General features: G+C 43.3%; 1 long non-coding RNA gene across 1 annotated transcript in view; it reads left to right on the top strand.

Moving 5' to 3' along the window:
* The first annotated feature begins 566 nt into the window (after positions 1-566).
* Positions 567-16,132, top strand: part of LOC116441004 — a 128,644-nt gene continuing 113,078 nt past the window's right edge. Inside the window, exon 1 of the long non-coding RNA XR_004238833.1 lies at positions 567-1,129. This is a non-coding gene — a long non-coding RNA (uncharacterized LOC116441004). The remainder of the gene's footprint in view (positions 1,130-16,132) is intronic.

The raw sequence follows: 16,132 nt of genomic DNA, 5'->3' as shown, positions 1-16,132 counted from the left end.
TTCTGTTCTTTTTTCTTATTTCCTTTTTTATTTTATTTTTTTTTAGACAAAGTCAGACTGTGAATTTAAGAAGCAAAACTGATTACAAAAAGTACCTGGAGAGCATAAATCACTGGGAACTTGAGAAGTAATAGACTCTCAGAGCTAGTGATAGAGTAGTATTTTCCTTTTTTCTTTTATCATAGAAAGGGTCTGTAGAAGTATGTACTTGAACCACTAAAAATGTCCAGCTCTCAAGGATGCTGACCAACTTGTTATTCTTAGTTTTGATTTAAATGAAGTATTTTCAGCATGTGGTTCATTTCCAAACAAATCAAACCAAAAAAGCCCTGAACTGTAAGTGATGCTTCACATTTTCTGTTGGAAAAGATTTCAGAAGCTCATAAAATGTCTCCAGCCTTTACAATATATCACGTCATATTAATTTATGGTAGTCAATGAACAGTCAGAAATGGTGGAGGAGAGAGATGGAGAGCCTATAATATTTACTTTTTTTCAGAACGGTATATCATAGGGCTTTCTTTTTCTTTTTTTTTCTTTTTTACACAGCTCAGGCACAGCATCTCTTCTTCCTCACTTCAGGAAAAAAAAAGAAGAAAAAAAAGAAAAAAGGGGAAAAATCTACATATTTGTATTATGTTATGTTCTCCAAGTAGTAAATTCCCTCTGCCAGCTATCTGTGGGTGTGCAGCCCTTCCTCAGGAACATGCTGTATCTTCTGAGTTCCTGTGTTTGTGATATCACAGTGCTTTTGCTCTGCAGAACCATGAATGGGGCCATTATGAGGGGCCTCCAGATAATTAAGATTCTGAGAGGGGTAGGCTGCTAAAAGCGTGTTTAGTGAGGAAATTACAAGGCCAATAAAAAAATGTCTTTGCAAGTTCCGATTGTATTCTTTTCTTCTATTGGTCTAATTTTTCAAGGTCTGGCTGGATCATGATGAGGTTTTCTTTTATCCTTTTTTTTTTCTCTCCACAATGGGAGCTGAGGCTGGAATCTAAGTCCAAGTTAATGAAGCAGCCTCAAAGTTGAAGAGAATAAACCGCAGTTTTGAGGCACAGACCACTGGAGATTCCTCTTTCAAACCCTGCCTTTGCCACTCACTGGAGTTACTTGATTTGGGAACAAGGTAACAATTCACAATATCTGATTTGTAGAAATAACCTGGAGGAAGGAAAAACAGAAATATTAATTTCAGATATAATTTTCATCTCTCAGTTTCCTAAAAGTCTTTCTCACCTCTAATAACATTAAGAAAATACAAAGTACAGATTTTGGGGAAGTTGTGTACTGACTGACAAATGCATCTCCAAATAGCCCACAGTTCAGCACTTCTTTTTCTGTCAATACTCCGTGACCAGGGAAGGTTTGCAGCATAATTCTCTCCCAGTAATTCATCTTCTCCCTTTCTCTCTCTCCCTTTTTTTTTCCTAGTAAGAAATAGACCTGGAAATTCATTGCTGATTTCCCAGGAGTGTTATTCATTCCAGTTTATTTATGTATTTATTATTCAAGTGCAAACCATTGCAGTTCCTTGTGGTAAACTGCAAATCAAACTGATGGAGGCAGAGGGCTGGCTGTCACACCAAGTGCTGTAGAGCCGAGTGCTGACACTATGGCTGCTGTTGCCCCTAAGTGATGAGGTGTGAGGAACTATTCAGCCTCCTTGGTGCTCAGGTCTGCCCAGGCCTTGGCAAGAGCTGGAAGAGAATAGTAGCCAGCATCCTTAAATTAGGCAAAGTGTCTGCTATAAATGCCTACCCGTGGCAACAGAGCAACTCTGACTATTGGCTGCACAGGCGTTGTCTTCTTTCTTCAGGGCTGGTAACATGTAATTGGCAGACAGTGGTCAGGCTGACTCCTTCACACACTCAAAAATAGGCTTACATTTGGATTAATTAAAGTCAGGGTGGTGTGTGTGTTTCATTCATCCACTGTTCCATTCATCCATTGCATTCCTCTGGGGGCAGTAGTGCAGCCAGCAGTTTTGGTGCATCCCTTGATGGTGGCCCTCGACAGCCAAGAAGGAGCAGAAGACAGCTCCAGACGACCTTAGGAGGTTTGTAGGTGGATATGTATCCAGCAGAAAACAGTGAGAGGGGAGACCACGTCTTCCTAAACTAGACACAGAATGGGTATTGCTCATGGTGACACTCTCTGAAAATGAGACACCACTGCCCCTTCAAAGATTTAGATGCACATGCTGCCTGTAGCTGCACACATTTTGTGATTACACATATTTTCTGTTATTACAATTATTATTAGGATTACCTTTCAATAATGTTCTCCAGAATCTTGTTCTGCATGCCTTCACAAGGATTTAATTATCTTCGGCAGGCCATTTAATACAACTGCGTTTTAGCAGGTGAGCATAACAATTTATTGTGTTAAAGTGTTGGAACTGCAACTAGGATAAATCTCTATTAAGGCTGATAATTTAACTTTATTTTAATTTAACTTTAACTTCTATTAACTTCAACTTGGAATGTGGTCAATTGCAAAAATAAAAGATGTCTCTAATGTAGCACTTGTTTCTAGGCTTCCTTCTTTCTATTCCTGACTTTTTCATGAGTACTTCTCATAATTTATTCACATCCGTGTACACAGTCCTTTGTTGCTGTGTGAAAAACCTACACAAAGGCGGTTCATTGATTACACAGAGGAAAAAGTGAAATTCCTGTCAAATGCCTAAAGAAATCAGATTAAAAGAGTTGTCATTTTATTTTATTGACTTAGTATTGTTCCCTCTCATAACAAAGGATAAAAATGTGATTTTGAAATGGTTGTGCTCCTTTGCGTGGTATATTGATTTCCATATAGATATACTGATTTACACTAGCAGAAGTCCTAATTGCTTATTCGAATGCCATTTTGCTATGTCATCTTGGTAGAGACACAATGTTCCTGTATTTTTCATGTGACCTTGTCTCATTTGCAATGCTCAAATTTCATTGCCACTCTGGGAAAGGTTGCTGGTGAGAAACTTTTGAGCCTTAAATGGATTCTTAAATTTGAATAGAACCCCTTTTTTTTAAGTATTGAAAACCAGGCTTAGATCCAAATACCTCTGAATCTTGAGAGGATTCAAACTTGGATTTCGACTGAATTGTGCAACTTAAATCTCCTTCAAATACATAGATAATTCTGTATGCAAAGAGCGTAAATCCACGTGTACATGTGTGTGCACAAATAGGCACAATATATGTATGTTGATACATAACCACACAAATGTATATACCTTGCTTCAGTGTCATACTTGGTAATAATAAGAGACTTATATATTTTTGACCAGAATTCCATCAGTGTTTACTCTGCTTCCTCAAAGAGCATTCAAATTTTTAAAGTTTTTAAATAATTTCTTGAGTAGCTGAAGTAATCATCAATGGGAAAAAACCAAACCAAGCCAAAGCAAGGGAATCAATTTCAGTTTTTTGGAAAATTTCTCTCATTGCCCATGAACTAGATTTTAGGCATAAATGTAAGTAGTGTATTTTAAAATGTTTATTAGTTTCTTTTCTTTGTTCTGTATTGAGGTCAATATAGACTTCAGTTGAGTAGGATTGCAATAAGAAGAAAACTTTATGTGGCTAATGCAAGGTAAATAAATGTTGGAAATGTGAAGCAGTGATTGGCAGGAGGAAGGAAAGGATGTTGTGTGGGATGGATGGCAAACCAGGGAATCGAAATGTGGAAATGAAGTAGACATAGAAACATTCTGGTTGTTTTGGAGAAAAATCACTGTCTGACTTCTGGTTGTGCAGAAACAAAGACAGAGTGGCCTGGATTTGAATCCTTTTTTATCAGAAAATCCAGTCTTCAGGATAGTTTTCATAACCCATTCCAGCTTTGGCTCATGTCTGTTCTGAATAAGCAGTTAAGCAGTTTGGGTATTTTTCAGTTCCCTGTGGGCTGGCAGAGAAAAGATATGCAGCACAGAGGACTGAAGGAGATTATTTGTTTAACTTTTGCTGTCCTGTACGGATGCAGCTCCCTGAAGGCAGCAGCATTCGGCCACCCTCATTCCCAGTACTGACTGGTGTACCAGGCAGAAGCTGCTGGTCTCACAGACAGGAGCTGTTTGGTGCTCAGTGCTTCAGACACCTATTTACAGAGGTTTTACATAATTCAGGAGCATAATAGAGCTGTCTGCTAAAAACTTGGGGTGCTCTGAACCTGATGCTGGTTCCAGCTTGGTGGGAGTGGCTCCAATGGACACAGGAAAAACAGAGAAAGCAGCCAAGTGTTACATGTCCCCCCAAACCCTTCTTTATTAAGCTGGGGCTAAACCTCTGCTGTACTGCAGACTCTTCCTCTGAGAGTATCCAAATGTGTCGTTAGCACACTAAATCACAGGAGCCAAATTTCATCAGCAGGTTTGTGGCTGAAGCAGTTTTTTATGCGTGTAATTTTTTCCATATGGATGTGACTTTAGAGTGGGACACGGTGGAGAATGTGGGCAGCATATCGATCCCTGGAGACGGTGACTGTGAAACAATCAAGATTTTGAAGATCCCAAAAATTCGTGAGTAAAGAAACTCCCTAGATCTCTCTTCTTGCTTTTGTTTGGTTGTTCTCTCTGGACTATGGAGGAATCGTGGGAAATGGGGCTGTCTAAACAACAGAAGGAAATGTATCTGGAAGTTAAAGAAATCCTGGCACAGCAAAACACGAAATTTGCTCTGGGAGATCTAGAACATTTTTTTGACTGGCCTTTCAAAAATCTCCCTTATGTTTCTTGAGACTTACTTTTTGACGTTAGTCCTCCTAAAACTGGTCTCTATGATTTTTGGTCCATATCTTGGATAATATAATGGCTCAATCAAAACATGTACTAATGATAGAACCTCTCCGTGCATTTCCTGTAATGAATGAAGCTCTTGAGAAGCATGTGCATGGTCCCATTACCCCTATGGCAGAAGATGACCATCATCACATGGCTAAGACTGCACAGCGGCCATCCCAGGGGTGCGTGACGGCAGCCACTGGGTCTCCCCTGCCCGTGCCGGCGGGGGAGCCTGCGCCTTATCGCGGACCCCATCCCTGTCTCGGAGTCCCCTGCCACGTGACAGCGAGTGAGGGAGTGACACCGCAGGTGCCGTGGGTGCCATGGGTCACGTGCAGCAGAGAGGCGGCCCCCACGAGCAGCCAGGAGCCGAGAACCAGCACGTGGGACTGCTCTTGCCCCTTCCCGGGCAGTTTACACGAGAAACCGCGCAGCGTTTCAGCACCGAGCTGAAACGAGGCCACTCTCAAAGCAGCGTGGAGTTGGCGGAGCGGAACTGCTTGCAGGGCGCGGGGCTGGCGGTGATGGCAACGCGGGGCCGCGCAGAGCCCAGACACGCGCCGGAGCAGCGCCGCTTGGAGAGCGCGGAGCAGCCGCAACGCGGGGGCCCAGCCGAGATGTTGGAGTTGATGAAGCAGCAGCTGCGCAGGACCAGCAGCCACAACATAGACGCAAGCACGTGATAGGAGAAGTTGTAGCAGTAAAAATCACAGGAACTGTGAAATGGTACAATGTCAAAAACAACAATGGCTTTATAACACGAGATGACACAGGGGAAGATGTATTCATCCACAGAACTGCCATTAAGAATAACCCTGAAAAATACCTCCAGAGTGTAGGAGATGGAAAAGTTGTACAATTTGATATAGTACAAGGAAGAAAAGGCCCGCAGGCAGCCCACGTGACAGGGCCTGGGGATATTCCAGTCAAAGGCAGCCGTTATGCACAAAATTGTAAACAATATCCATACCAGCAACTTCCCTACCCACAACCTACTTTCCACTTTTACCCTATACCTAATATGAACCCTTTCCTAAGTTTACCCCATCCCCAGTTTATTCCTAATCTGTTTTTCAACCCATGGCTTCCCTATACAATTCCCTTTCCCCACAATTCCTTTCCAATGCCAAGGGGGGGATGAAAAGGGGGAGGGAAGAAATTAACTGTCATTGTTTGGAAATGCTCTCCTGCCTCAGTCTCCCCACAAAGCATGCTCAGAGAGTCCTGTCTCCCTTCTGCCAGCCCTAAGATGTTCCAGAGAAAAAATCTGTTTGGACATTTAGACTCAGGAGGGTGGCTTGTTTTCTTTTAGAATTGTACTTGTTATCTTATGTTTATCCAGTTGTTTCCAATGTTAAGTTTTAAATCTGTTTTAGTTAAAACATACGGGTGAGGTGTTGGGGTTCCTCCCCCCTGCCATGTGGTCCTGGGAGAGGGGCCCTGGGGCAGAGGCAGGGCCTACGGGGTTTCCCTGCTCCCTGGTCAATCCTGTTCCCCATTGGTTGTTTTGTATTCCCCTGCCCGGGGAGGACCCTCTGGTCCCATGATCGCTCAGTTCTTTGGCAGGACACTGGCCATGCGGCTGGAGAATAAAGATCTCTGAAACATCTATCAAGAATTGGTCCCTATTTCTTTTCACGGGCCTCGCTGTCTCTACACGTTGCAGAAATCCCCGCTGCAACAGGATATAAGCCATTAAAAGTGAGAAATTCAAACTTTGGCTTAATTTTGTCTCTTACCTGTGGACTTATATAAGTTTAAAAAAAAATTGACAGAGCTGCTGAGAAAGTACAAGGCTGGTGTTCAGTTTACAAAGACAGATATTTGGTTAATGCCAGCATTCCAAAGACCTGGACAAGACTGAAGCCCTTTGGTGCAAATTGCACTGCAAATGCAAGGTATGAGACTGGTCCTGTCTCCAGGAATTTGCCTTCTCTGCTCATTGTCATGGGTTAGCAAGCATAGTCCCGGAAGTGATGTTCTTGCAAAAGGGTGCTTACAGCTTCCTCTGTGACCTAACAGAACCTATCAGCTGGCCAGTTTGAATATGGACAATTCTTTGAGCCACTTAAAATTGTGACCGCCTCTGTGATGCACAGTTAAGAATAGACTAACCCCTCCCTCACAGCTCTGTCTCATTTCCAGTGTTGGGACAGGTGGCTTCGGGCCTCATGGGGGGGCCAGCGGGCCTGGCCCAGGCCCTGCTCAGGCCAGGCCGGGCCGGGCCACGGCCATCCTGGAGCTGATGGGCCTGTTCCACCCATAGAACCCCCCCACAGCCCTGCTGTGGGTAGCCGGAGCGACTTGGCTCCCCACCACCCTCCACTGCAGCCGAGATTCAGCCGAAAGCTGCCCACCACTGTCCAGCAAAGATCATGTGACCAACAGCGATAAGCTTCATTCCAGCTGCAAGGCCTAGGTGAGATTAACCCTTTTAGTGCTGTAAAGAGCTGAAAACCTGAGGGAAGAGAAAGAGGAGATGCTTAAAGCTGAAATTCTGTTGTAAAGCTGTGATATATCGGAGTATCCCGTTGTAATTCCATGAAGATATGGGGGGTGGAGTGTTCAACTCGTAAGCAAAAGCACCTGCGCTGAGATAGGCAGATGCTGACGCAGCTGTAATTTCATGAAAAGTTTGAACAGGGAGAGATGGAAGCGATGAGGACTTTTGCTCCAAATGGGAAAGGAGAAAACCTCAGTTCCTAGAGATGCTCCCAGAGATAGTCCTGGAGATGAAGATGAGGAAGACCCTTTGCTCCCAGGAAAGGAGAAGGGTCTCTGTTCTTAGAGATGAAATGCTCCCAGAGATGGGTGAAGAGAACTTTTTTTTTCTGAACGGCTCAACCTTAAAATTGTGCCCCACAAAACCGCAAGAGTGGACCCTCGAAAGCAGCTGTGGGAAAAGCTGCAAGTCATGGGAAGGGACTCACATGCGAGCAGAGAATCAACCCGGGTGACTGTCTCGTTGTGATAATGTTTTCATAGCATGGGCAAGAGAGACTCCTCTTCCTAAATGGACTGAACAAGGTTATTATGGAAGTGGTAAACAGACTGAACATCTCAAGGGTTGTCTTTTTACATTGTCAGTGGGAGAAGGGAGAAAGGTGGGGGGAGGAGAAGTGTTCTGAAGCTGTGGTATGATTTTTTTTTCTTCTTTTAGGTCTATTAATAAACTTCTTTATATTCTTTTCAAGTTTGGTGCCTGCTTTGTGTTTCTCCTAATTCTTATGTCACAGAAGGTAAACAGTAATGAGTATTTTGGACCAAACCACTACACTCATAACCTTCAAGGAGGGAGGATATCCTGCCTGAGGCATTGCAAGTGGCTAACTGGAAAGCTGAAAGCAGAACTCAGTTCTCCAGCCCAGTGATGAGCTTCACTCTGGATTTGTTACTGTTTTCCCACATCAGTGCTCTGCTGCACTAATTGGGATTAGGTCCTCATTGCACTTAATGCTTCCTGAGCACAGAGGAGGAAGCAAACTCTGTCATGAGAAGCTCGACAGTTGTAGCTGCTTAATTGATGGGGTTGTTTTAAATCCAGTCAGTTAAATTGCTATGGTCACCCTTTATTATAGCCTCAGCAATTTTATTTCAAGTTAGCTTTAATCAATTAGGAATTGATTTTAGCTAAGTCAGTATAAGAACATCTGATCTGGTTTAACAAAATTGGTTTTAGAGAAGTGAAATGGGTGCAAATTCAGCATGAGCCCAAAGAAGGCTTGCTTTCTCTTTTTGCCTGCTAATGATCAGTTAGAGGATATCCTAGTAAAACCCCAGATCCTGCACAGCCTCAGCAGATTCTATCCCAATCTTAAGCCCTGGCGAAACAAAACATACAGAAAGGCAGATAATGATGGTTGCCTGAATGAAGGACTCTCTCCTCGGCAACTTGTACACGTGCACAAGCACATCCTCATCCTGACTGCGCTGGTCAGTGGAGGAGCTTTGGGAGCAGCAAGCCAGATGCAAGTTAAGAACTTGCTAACTTTGCTGGCCCAGGCTGCAGCCCCCCAGGCCACTGAGGCAGCAAACCATCTTGGTCTTCCACTATGTGCTTTTAATGCACGTGTTTTCTGCCAGTTTAGTGTTTTGAAGAGGTTTGCAAAGATGGCTGAGCTGAAGGTATAGCAAAGAAAGTGGCTGGGAGCAGGTGGAGGTAGGAAGAGGAAGCAGCAGCTCTGCTTCTTGGCAGAGGTGTGGCACTCGATTGTGAAAATGGAAATCCCAGGAGAACTGAGAGTTACCAATGGAGAATTTTGAGATGTGACAATTTCTAATGATGTCTTGCCTTCAGGGCTATGAAACATTTTGAATGTTTTATGACCCTTTTGATGCTTTTTTCTCCAAATGAATATTCTGACATTTTTACCATACTGTAAATCAATATTATGTTTAAAAAACCTATCTTGTTCTCTTCAGTTGCTGCTGTTGTTTTTATCATGATTGTTATGAGTTCTCATATAGGAACTCTTTATCACTTAATGTTGGAATCTTTCATTTCTGTTCTTATAAATGGTAAGAATTAAGCTACTCCTGTCAAGGACCCACTACTTCTGGTAAGAAAAAAGCAGTTTTTCTGCCTAGGATTTGTTTACTTTGTGCCAGAGAAGCTCCCATGCTTGAATTCTTCTGTAGGTACAAGTAGTGTTAATGAGGTGTTAATGTGTATGTAGGCGATGAAGACATAGATTTGCCTTTGATCAGATGGTGTTATTTCCTTTTTCTCTTCCCCTTTTTTTTTTTCCTAACCTCGAAAAGCTGTTTGCACTATGAAAGCCTTTTGATTTAACAGAAATTTCTCCAGGAGCTGAAAGAACTTCTGAAAACAATGTCTAGTGAAACTCCCAGTGACTGCAGTGGGGTCATTGTTCCTTTGATTACAATTTTTCGAAGAGCAAAAACGTACTCCCAAGGGTTTGCCTACATGCAGTGTTTGTACTGCTTTAAATTTAGTCTTGAAACTAGTATATTGAAAGCAGTATATAAACCCTAGTACAATGCAGTTGTGCTATTATCAGGAAGTTATGCTGATCTTGCTTGATCCCACAAATGCAGAGCAGATCACACTGTCTCCCTATCTGTATGAGTCTCATAACTTCAAAGTTTTTTTTAAAAAATGCACTCCTAAGGAGCTAACTTGGCATAGAGACTGGGTGTGTTAGTTTCTTGGTTTATAATTATTAACACACACAATGAAAGCAAGGCATTTAAAGTGAGAGAGCTCCAGAAAGTAGAAAAATTATGCTCTCATCTTATTGATGTGGGCTTCCTTATCCTGTCGCCTTTGTTATCTCTCTTATTCACTCCTGCTGACCTAAAGCAGCATCACCTCCTGTTTATCTGAGTCTCATGAAGAAAACAATTGATGGGGTGTGTGTGTGTGCCTTTCATAAAGCGAACGTGTACAAAGTGAAGTTGAAAAGGTGTCCAGTTCAATGCTCACATCTCCTTCCCCAGACTCTAGGCATCCTCTTGGGACTCTGAGGCCTGTCAGAATCTTATTTTCAAGTGGAAGACTGCGTGGGTTTCTGCATATGTCTCTCTTGGGGCATCCTGTTTGCTGCAGTCATGCCTTACAAGCAGCCAAGAACAGACTCTACTGACCCAGGTGCTGCAGAGTCAAGCCAGCAGACAGGTCCTGCCCTCTGCACAGCAGCCTGAGCCGTGCTGTTGGCCTGGCCACAGGCAGCAGAAGGGAGATGTAGAGCTCACAGTGGGAGACAACAGCGTGCTGGCACTGAGGCTGGTGGAAGGCTGAACACAGGAGATTTTCTGAGAAGTGAAGCTGAAATGGAAAAGGAGGGAAAGTGAAGTGAGAAAAAGGATCTGGGAAAGATGTCTATGCTCCAAGAAAACCGTGATGCAGGCTGGAGGAGGCAGCCCACTAGCACAAATTGACAACCTAGTCAAAACTGTATAAAAAGCTCCAGGAGCAGCTGGAGGTTCCCAGTGATGATGGCTCTGTAACTTTCTCTCCTGGCTCTCTACCTTTCCCTCCTGGATGGGGTCTCATTCACAATTCAGTTTTCTCCCACAGGCCACATGGCAGGAAGAGGAATCAGGCTTGAAACAAGGGAAATTGGTTTAAATCAGCCAAACTGGGCTCCTGTTCCAAGTCTTGCTTTAGAGGATGTCTGTCTCTCCCTTGTAACTATAGAAAACCCTGGTCTGATTATCCTTGCCAGACTTCAGTCAACCTTTGGAAGTGCTTCTCTGTCTCCTTTCTTCTAACTCACCCGAGAATGAGGTATGAAGGTAGGAGAGGTGGCTCATGGCATAAAGCTATGTCCAAGGGTTGTATAGATGTAGAGCAGCTGGAAGACTGGGTCCCAGTCCCCTGGGTCCAGAGGTTTCTGCCTTGTCTGCCTGTGATGACTCCATTTCTGCCTCTTTGTATTTGGAAGAATACACCAACTCCTAAAATAGGAGAGGGAAAGTGCAAACATGCTAGCAAAGGAGAGGCATAGCAAACTATGCACAACTCTGTGTATGTCTTATTTATGAACTTTGTTACCTGAACCAAAGCAAGCCTATTGCAGCAGAGGTAAAACATGTGGCCCTGGAAGCATTTGCTGTTTCATACATAAGCAGTGGCTTCAATTTAATCCTCCCTCTCCCCAGTTTATGTTTTGCTGTCCCAGATGGAGTTTACTGTGCTTTGCAGTTTCCTCTATTTTTCTTTTTGAGTGTGTTTTGATTTTTTCATATTGAAGGTGCCAGACAAAAGGTGCCAGCCCATTTAACATCTGCTGGGAGACAAGTGCTCGATGGATACAGACAGCACAGCAATGTCGGAGGCCAGAGGAGACATCCTTTGGGCAGGCAAGCACTGCGTGTCCTTGGCCTCTTCAGCTGGGCTGCTTAGAGCACATCGTGGATGATGTTGATTTTTGGAATGGGAGCTTAGTGCTTTAGATGTGAAAGCATGCTGTATGTTTTCACACCTGAAAGCTCTTCAAGGAGAGATCTGAGATCTTTGCTTTTATGCACATGCATTGAACTTTCTTTGACTGGCTTCAGACTAATTTTTTTTGCCACATAAGGTGATTGCTTCCAATGTGTGCTTATAGAAACTGGAGACATTTACATTCCTAGTTTAGGGAAGACTTGACAGATATTTGATTTTAGTTGGTTTGTTATTTCTAGTTCTGGCTTATTGCAACCACAGTGCCTACTGCTGTATCTCTATTGATTGACGACAGACATCCTGAGGGATAACTCTGTCTTCCCTTTCATTTAAAAAGGAGAAAAAAAGGCATGTCTCCAGCCCTACTAGTTGTGGAGACAGACACAAATACGTAATGCAGACTGTTTGATGAGACTGAAAGTTGTGTCACTTCTAAAAAGTCATCATTTATTCACCCTCACTTCTCTGCCCTTCTTTGAGCTACCCACAATGCTAGTGTGCAGAACTGTGCTGTGAAGGCTGCAGAAAATAAGTACCTGCAATTTTTTGGGTTAAACTAGCTTGAAAGTGCTGAAGTGAAACCGTGAAGGACACCCAATCTGAATTCCAAACTTTGCCAACTCTAAAGCAAAATTGTGCCTGACACCCCCTACTCCTGCTCCCTTTTTTCTGTCCAGCTAGGCAAATTATTTGAGCGCTGGGTTTAGCAGGTTTGGGATACTTTCCTTGAGCCTTGTTTAAAGAAGAAACAAGGAAATTTGGTTTATATTTGCATCTCTAGAGCACTGGAGTCCCAGGGAGTTTCTCTGGCAGCCCAGATGTTGTTCTTAGTAGAGAAAGACCCTGACCATGTCCTATTGTCTGAGTAGTGCAGGGGAGAAGGACAAGTATGATTATCTGCTGGCACTAAAGACCTTGCTTCTGTCGTTATAGAAACTCAATCAAAGAGCCTGCTTTAGTTCTCCAGCATTGCATTCTCTTGCCTGACACACCTGGGCTGCTGCTCTGACTTTCCTTTAGGGCACTGCAGGGTTTGACTGCTCTGAAAATGAAGGCAGCTTGTAGAGGTAAAAGTGGGCCAGAGTAAAATCCTCGAGCATGGGTAGCAGCGGCAGTGCAACTCCTGTAACAGGACACTTGGCACCGGTGAGTAGCTCAGGAATTTACCTCTTGCCTCTCTGTTGTACGTTGCCTAAGTGTTTGTGGGGGTCTCCTAGGTATTGCCCCATGCCTCCTCATTTAAAGCCAGCATGTCCAAGTTCTCAAAATAATTGATGATTCCCACAAATGAAGGTCTCTGTCTCATAGGATGAGAAGACAGTGAGTCTTCACCTTTTTTTACCTCTTTCCTACAGCTTCTAGAAGTGAAAATGAGGCTAGGAGAAATGGCAAACATCATACTCCAAACCTTAAAAATTTGGGGTTGCCAGAGTACAAATCTTTTAAAGCAACATGCTTGCTCTATTTCATTTAATGAATTGATCTCATGGCTTGTGCTCCTGTGAAGCCACTGCCTCTCTTGCTCATTTAGTTTTCCTTCCTCCCTCTAAGCCCCAGAATTTAGACCTTTCTCGTCAAACTACCTGCTGTTGGAAGGAGATCTCTGCTCATTCCTGCCAAATGAGAGAAAATCAAAGTCTGTGCTGAGCAGCAGTAAAAGAGCAATGTTGGTGCCTGGAATTGCATCAGGAGCTCCTTCCTTATTAGACGGTGCAAGTGCTACAGCAGTGAAACAAGTAGCAGAGCCTGTTCAAAAACGTATGAATTCTTTCGTGCATTAAGTTAATTAGTGAGAAATGAAACAAGTAGCAAGTACATGAAAGAAAAGGATTAGGTATCTTGTATCTTAGTAGCTCAGTGGAATTGCAAGGAGAAGGGATCTGACTTGTCAATGATAAGAAATAAGTGTTTTCTCCCTGTTTCAATTTTGAGCAAAATTCAGTGTGTTTTACCTGCTGATGGACAGAGAACATTCAGCTGCTGAGGCAAATGTGATAACAGAATCCAGAGAAATTTGTGTGACCAGTTAGTGCTCGAGCACAGTCCTGTCTGAACCACTTCCTACTGGCTGAGAAGCACCATCTAATTCCCTTCTGCTCTCACTCTAACTGGCTGATACAGGGAGTAGGAAACTCAAAAATGAACACACTCCTCCCCAGCACTTACCAGCACCAGGAAAATAAGGCAAACAGATGGGAGTCAGTGTATCATCCAAATGAAATCCCACCCTTCATGAAAATGTGCCAGCTGAAGAGGAGACAGGATCCTTATTGGTGTCCTTAGCCATAGATAGCAAATGTGATTTTTTTGGCTCAAAGACAGCAGCGAGTGCTTTGCTTTTTTCCTCCTTTGGGTGCCTGTCATCTTGGCCAGGTGGTCTTTGAAGCTTGGGACATGCAGAAGCATGAGACTTTCTAGAGAAAGCTCCAGATGCCCTTGGCAAACTTGTTTCTCCTAAATCCTGCTTTCCTGCTGTGTCTGTGGCTGGGACTGAAATTTTCACAGAAAAACTAGTAGGGTAGTTAAGAAAAAAAATAACAGGCTCTTGAGCGGTATTTTATGTGGACAAGATGTATTTCCATCTGGAGCTGGGGTGGCAGCTTTTCCTTGCCTTGCTGACAGACTTCATGTTGTCATGAGCAAAACTTGCTTTTCGTGGGTATTGGGATCCCTTTCCCCTTCTTGTATTTCAATTGTGACATTTGGAAATATTACTCAGGAAATCTCTTGCCATCTGGGCCTCCAGCAGCCTCAACACCTGCACCACTGACGCACCCTTGTCTCTCTCGACAGTAAGCCCATCTCTTCCCCTGCAGCTGTTCCCTTCAGTCTCTCTGCCTCAGTCTGTCAGCAGCTTCACCAACAGAAACCAGCTTTCGGATCATGGCCAGTCCTTTTTCCAGCCTATAAATGTGACAGGAGACTTCTCTATTTGCTCAGTTTCCATTACTTGGCATGAAGCGAGGAATGTTCCTGCAACATTTGAGGAGATACAGATATACCTGGAAGTCTCCCCACCTGTTCATAGGGAGCAAGACATCCCTTATCTTCAAAACTCACATGACAAGTACTTCTTCAGTCTGAGTTTTGAAGGGGGCAGCTTAGGGCTGCCTCTTTCCTTTCCCAGCTACAGTGCAGCCTCACTATGCCCATACAAAGGCACAGGATCACCTCTGCTTTGCTGTGTGTCTCCATTAGCACCAAGCAGCCTGTTGAACAACCCTCTTCCTCCGCTTCATCCTCTGCGAGGTTAGGTGAGAGTGGCTAGGAGGAAGTTCCTCTGCCACCTCTGGAAGAGCATTGCTGATCTCTTCTCAGGAATGATGGTGGAGCTGAGGTAACCCCACGAAGTACAGCTGCACAGTCATGCACTACTAACAACTAACCTGAACAACCTGCTAGGGCCTTCACTCACTGTGGTAGTTGCCTGGTCTAGTTAAGCTCTGAAGGCTTGTTTTCTGCTTCAAAATCAAGCTGGGGACTGGCAGGAAGTCTTTACCAGCTGTACTCCTTCCTAGATTGTCACACAGGTCCCAAGCAGGGTAAGCCAGCAGACTAAAAGTGGGTAGGTGGGTATGTGCAATTTTAAGTTTTATACATGCTCATAATTATATGTACTACACTTTATATCTATCTCTCTCTACATATAGTTACATACATACATACATAAAATATTTATGGACAGTTACTGAGGAGAACTACGAGTGTATCACTCAGAAACCATCCAAATTATAACACCACAGTACAAAGCTGGATCAGCTCTACTGAAGCCAATGGAACAATGAATCAGATTAATGTGCCATTTTACTTGGCTAAAGAAGGATATTTACATGAAGTTCAGCATTTCAAAATGGTCAAGGGTGCTTTAAAGTCTATGAAACATTGTTTAAATATATGTGTAAAATTTCCTATTCTAGCTGGTAAGAGCTGCTAGAGAGTTTACTAGCATGAGTGGTCTTTTCCAAATTAGTTTTACACTTTAATTAGAGTAAGTACTGTCCTGCTAGAAGACAGAAAGAATATGGAAAGAGTGTTAAGTTCATTCCAGTTCTAGGTTTCACAGGTAGGTATCATATGTCGAAAGGGTGGACATACTATGGGAGTCCTAAATACTGCTAGCAATTCCATCTAGCTAGTGAGTTTATGTAAAATCATTTACCTTGATCTGAGGATAGACCTCTTTAACACAATCAATACAGGTGCAATCAGATAAGAACATTCTACTGTTTTATTAAAGTGCATCTAATTCAAAACTCAATAACTCTCACAAATCCTTAATCAGAGAAGACATCCTGGGAGGTATTTAGGTGAGTGATCTTATAACTCTTGCTCTCTCCTTGTTAGGATGGCATTTTACAAATAGACATGTCTGTTTCCTCCTTATCTTCCCTGCCATAATTCTTGCACTATACAGTTGCGTTGATCATGCATTTATCAAG

Source organism: Corvus moneduloides, chromosome 3, assembly GCF_009650955.1.
Source record: "Corvus moneduloides isolate bCorMon1 chromosome 3, bCorMon1.pri, whole genome shotgun sequence".
NCBI lineage: Eukaryota > Metazoa > Chordata > Aves > Passeriformes > Corvidae > Corvus > Corvus moneduloides.
This window is presented reverse-complemented; position numbering and strand designations above follow the sequence as displayed.